This window comes from Glycine soja, chromosome 16, assembly GCF_004193775.1.
Source record: "Glycine soja cultivar W05 chromosome 16, ASM419377v2, whole genome shotgun sequence".
NCBI classification, from domain to species: domain Eukaryota; kingdom Viridiplantae; phylum Streptophyta; class Magnoliopsida; order Fabales; family Fabaceae; genus Glycine; species Glycine soja.
Window position 1 is genome coordinate 36835507 of NC_041017.1, and position 5713 is coordinate 36841219.

The window sequence follows — 5713 nt, forward strand, 5'->3', positions numbered from 1 at the left end:
TAAATAAAAAATTTGTTTATGTTTCAACAACGAGGTCTCTATGATGTTAATTTATTTGTCGGAAACCTATTAACTTGGGTGCGTAATTTCAACGAAACATTCCTGCTCCGATCCATTTCATTAGCAAACACTCAATTGATGCAAAGGAATTAATTGATATTGAATAGTAACCCATTAATTCAAAGAGAATATTCGATGCCAAACTTTGTCATCCGTTCATTAATTATTTTCTATCTCTTGTTTTCTCTTGACTTGCATAATCATTGACTTTGCAAACTGAATAAGTCTTTATACTATACCATCATAAAGGAAACGATGATGGAGTTGTTTACAAACCATAAACCAATAGCATCCATGGCTTCCTACAAGATTCTCTTCCTCTTCCTCTTTGTTAGCTTCCTCAATTTTGCAACTACTGACGCACAGGATCAAAGCTCCACCCCTGTCTATCTATACCATTACTGCTACGGTCGCAACACTACCGCTAACAGTGCCTTCCAAATAAACGTCGGGAACCTCCTCTCTTCCTTATCTTCAAATTACCCCGGCGACAACGGATTCTACAACACCACAGTCCCTGCACTAAACCCCTCTGACTCTGTCTTCGGACTCTTCATGTGCAGGGGTGACGTTCCTCCTCAGCTTTGTCAACATTGCGTCCAAAGTGCAACCCAGCAACTAAGCTCACTGTGCTCACTGTCCATTGAAGCTGTGATTTGGTACGAAGAGTGCACGGTTCGTTATTCCAACCGCTCCTTCTTCTCCACCGTGGACACTACGCTTGCATATGCCCTGTTGAACACTGCAAATGTCTCAAACCAGGAAAGTTTCATGAGTTTACTGTTTTCTACAATAAACAAAACTGCAGATGAAGCTGCTAAGGATGACAAGAAGTTTGCCACAAGCCAAACAAGCATATCTGAATTTCAGAGCCTTTATTGTCTTGCTCAGTGCACTCCAGATTTGTCACCCCTTGATTGCAGAAGCTGTCTCAGTCAAGTGATAGGAGACCTTCCATGGTGCTGTGAAGGAAAGCCGGGAGGGAGAGTTCTATGTCCGAGTTGTAATGTTAGGTATGAGTTGTACCCTTTCTACCGCTCCACAAATTATCCCGATGCAGATTCACAATTTTCAGAAGATCCAACTTATCTAAACCACAGTTGCCCAACCAATGTAACTGTTGGCAGCACTTTCCAAATGTATCTCAAGACCCTTCTCTTTTACTTGTCTTCCAATGCCACAAATGGGAAGAAATACTACGAGGACAACGTAGAGCAAACTGTGTATGGCCTCTTCATGTGCCGAGGCGATCTTCCCTCTCAACTCTGCCAACAATGCGTCCTCAACGCAACCCACCGAATATCCTCAGTTTGCAATTCACTTCAAGAGGGAATCATTTGGTACAGCCACTGCATGCTTCGATATTCCAATCGGAATTTCTTCTCGGAATTGGAAGAAAGTCCAAAAACTGACATGCTGAGCGTTACCACTTCCTCCACCGGCCCCATCCCTGGGCAAAACTTCTTCACTTATACATTATCAGATACCATAGTTAAGCTGGCCCAAGAGGCAGGGGATACCACTGAGAGATATGTCACCAAATCATTAAAATTGACTGATTTGCAAACTCTGTATACTCTTGCTCAATGCACGCAGGATTTGTCTAGTGATGGTTGTAAGGAATGTCTGGAAGATATAAATAGAAATATTCCATGGTCCCGCTTGGGAAGCGTAGGGGGAAGAGTTCTATATCCGAGCTGCAATCTCAGGTTTGAATTGTTCCAATTTTACAGGGGTAGTGGTGAAGAAACTCAATCGCCAATGGCGGGTAATCCTTCTACACCAGGCCTTCAAGGTAAAGTTGACAAGTAATATTTGTTTATCTTATTTTCCTTAGTCTCTTTAGTTTTAGTAGTAGTCTTTTTTGGTTAATTTCCGGGAGATAGAAATTTGCTTTCTGCCACTACACTTGTATTACAATCATAGCATATCACGGTTTTAGTTCCTAAAATTATCAGACACGGTGAACTTACCACTTAGTTTTTCTATTGTATCTTTTCAAGCTATCATGTGTTACCTCTTTCAAACGATATCATTTTCATGATTTTCATGATTTTCATGAAATGGGTTTACAATTAAATAATAACATAATTGTTATGCAACATCGTTTAAATATACAATATAGGAATAACTTGAAAAGGAATAACATATAAGCTAAATCCGTGAACTTAGTTTGTGAAATTATTAAAATTTAAAGTCATCCATCTAGTTAGTTTAAGTGTAATAAAAAAAGAAGTTAGTTCAAGTGTCAACCCCAGTCAACTAATGGTATCCTGGTGGCTCTTGTGTTAGCCCACACATGGAAATTAAACTAGTCATAGCAACCATCTTTACAACATTTCTTTTACAGCGTTCACCTGCTTCCCTCTTCTTTCATTCTATTCCAAAAAAAACATCCCTAGAATCGATCTACAATATTAGATCTCCAAGAAGAACAACACAAAGGCAACGATAATGGACAATTGCGAATCAAAGATAGAATAAAAGATCAAAGTGGAAGTTGAAGTGTATATACAAAGTTCAAGGGTACACTGGTTGGAAAAATAAGAGTTGTGTTTGCAATCTTGCTATGTGATTTAAGAGCATCTATTTGAAACTCAAAAACTTAGAGGAATCCAGGAAAGGCTTCTATACATGACTTGTTTTTCTAACCATTTACCGATTGAAAATATGAATTACAAATAAATGTGAGATAAAGTCTCACGTCCATTAGGAATGAAAAAGTTAAAATACTATATAAATAAAAAAAATATTCATAAACCTAAATCTTAAAATTTTTAATTAAAATATAGTTTTAAGTTTTCTTGTATGATTGTTCATAATTCATTGTTAATTTGTATTCATAAATTCTTTTTATAAAGAAATTTTGTCAATCTAACCACATCTTTTATTCATGCTGATTTTTTTCTATCTTGTATGTGTTTTAAGTTGTGAGATTAACATTGTTAATTTAAAGTCCTTCTTGCATCAATCTAATACTCTAAACTTTCTAACTCACTATTTTTTTATATTTTACACTTTTACTTATCCACCCTTAAAATGATTTGAAGTGATTTATCACAAACCATTTGGACACAATCTTTATTGATATGATAAGAAAAAGGTAAAAAGGTAAAAAAGGGAAGAGGAAAAGTAGATTATTTTGATTGGGTGTTGATGATGAGTTTGATCATTAATTTACAAAATAAATATAACATTAAAATTTAGAATGATCAAGCAAATCAATATTGTATGTCATTCTACCTTAAAATTTAATTTGAATGGTTCAATGACTGATTATTTAGCACCGCCCTTAATTAGCTTGGCCAAAGTATCTACTTACAAATTCCTAAAGTGTAACCTGGACTAGAACGAGGCATACTATTTGGAGGAAGCAAACCACTAGTACTTCTCATATTATGAAGTTGTCTATTATATACTACTATATGTGAGCAATATGTTGACTGTTTTGCAGGTAAAAGAAAAGTCTGATTGCGAACAATAATTTTCATTATTGTACCCACAATTGTTTCTGTGACGCTCTTCTTTCTTCGCTATTATTTGGTAAAGAGAAAAGCAAGAAAGAGTGTTAAGACTATTCTTAGAGAAAATTGTAAGTATTATTGAAAGAAAAAAAAATGTTAAACCTATGCCTTTTTTAAGTTTCAAGGTATTTAGAAACTTAATTAAAATTCAATTATATATATTTGATTCAGTTGGTCATGAAAGTGTCACTTTAGAGCCATTGCAATTTAGTTTGGCTGCAATTGAAGCAGCAACCAACAACTTTTCAAATGATAATAGGATCGGCAAAGGCGGGTTTGGAGAAGTTTACAAGGTGAGAAAATGTGGCATATACTTGCTTTTTTGTTCTTGTTTTTCACATAAATAATGATTTGATTTCCAGGGCATTCTTTTTGATGGACGACAAATAGCTGTAAAAAGACTCTCAAAAAGTTCTAAGCAAGGCGCAAATGAGTTTAAGAATGAGGTTTTATTAATAGCCAAACTTCAACACAGAAATCTTGTGACATTCATCGGATTTTGTCTTGAAGAACTTGAAAAAATACTTATCTACGAATATGTACGTGCCAAACAAGAGTCTTGATTATTTTTTATTTGGTTTGACACTTGCCACCCTTAAACTCCTAAATTATTTAATGTTTATACACACATATATACATGTATATTATTTAATTCAACTTAATGATTAAATTAAAAAAACATCTCACACTCACATTTCTCAATGTTAAACAAGCAGATTCTCACCGAGCAAAGATGTTAAGTTGGTTTGAACGCTACAACATTATAGGAGGAATTGCTCGAGGAATTTATTACTTACATGAATTATCTCGACTCAAAATCATACACCGTGATCTTAAACCTAGTAATATTTTATTAGATGAAAATATGATTCCAAAAATTTCTGATTTTGGTTTGGCTAGAAGTGTTGAAATAAATCAAGACCAAGGAAATACAAAGAGAATTGTTGGAACATAGTAAGCTTGGCATAATATTATTCCTTATCCTTTCACATTTCTTGCTTCTTCACATAGTTTATTTTGTCTAAATGAACATTATTTTTATTGTATTTTACAGTGGTTATATGTCTCCAGAATATGCAATGCTTGGACAATTTTCAGAAAAATCAGATGTTTTTAGTTTTGGTGTGATGGTTCTAGAGATTATTTCAGGAAAAAAGAATTTAGGCTTATATGAACCACATCGTGTTGCTGATGGCCTCTTGAGTTGTGTGAGTATGATAATCTTCTAACTATTTGGTTCCAGTGCATTATTGCTCATATGTTTCATTTTCAATGGTAAATCAAATTGATTTAATTGCAAAGACGTGTACAAACTTGAATTTTTAATTTGACAAATTGTTACAGGTTTGGAGACAATGGAGGGATCAAACACCCTTAAGCATACTAGACGCAAGTATTAATGAAAATTATTCTGAAATTGAAGTTATTAAATGCATTCAAATTGGTTTATTATGTGTTCAACAAAATCCTGATGACAGACCCACAATGGTTGCAATTCTTTCTTATCTTAGTAGTCATTTAATTGAATTGCCACGTCCTCAAGAACCTGCCCTTTTCTTACATGGTAGAAAGGATCCTAAAGCATTTGCACAAGAATCAAGTTCAAGTCACAATATCAATGCTTCCACTTTATTCTCTATTAATGAAATGTCTATAAGTCAATTTCTTCCTCGATAGTAAATTATTTTCCCTTTAAGTGTTGTTGTTTAGATCTAGTAATGAGTGTTAGTCTTAATTATTGTATCAAACTTGAAAAGCTTTAATATAATGGATATCTATAATGTCAGTATGATTCCAATTTTCATGCCAAGGATCAGTTGGTCACGGTCTGAAATATCTTTATTCTTTGTGACCTATAACTATTACCGTTAAACATACCAAAATGCAAATTTGATGAAAATATTTCCTATGACTTTTAGTTTTCTTACACATCATACTAATAATAATTTTTAATTGATTAATTAACAATACATAGTTATTAAGTTTTATTATAAAAGTCATCAAACTTATTGTTAATAATTAATTATTAGATGATAATGTAGAAAACTTTTATACTATAAATACATATACCACTTTCTCTAAAATTAAGAAATGCATTAGAATATATTACTAGAATTTCTCCTTTCATT

The 5713-nt window shown here is 33.7% G+C and overlaps 1 pseudogene; it reads left to right on the forward strand.

Moving 5' to 3' along the window:
- Positions 1–200: 200 nt before the first annotated feature.
- LOC114389588 lies at positions 201–5394 on the forward strand (annotated as a pseudogene).
- Positions 5395–5713: the final 319 nt, after the last annotated feature.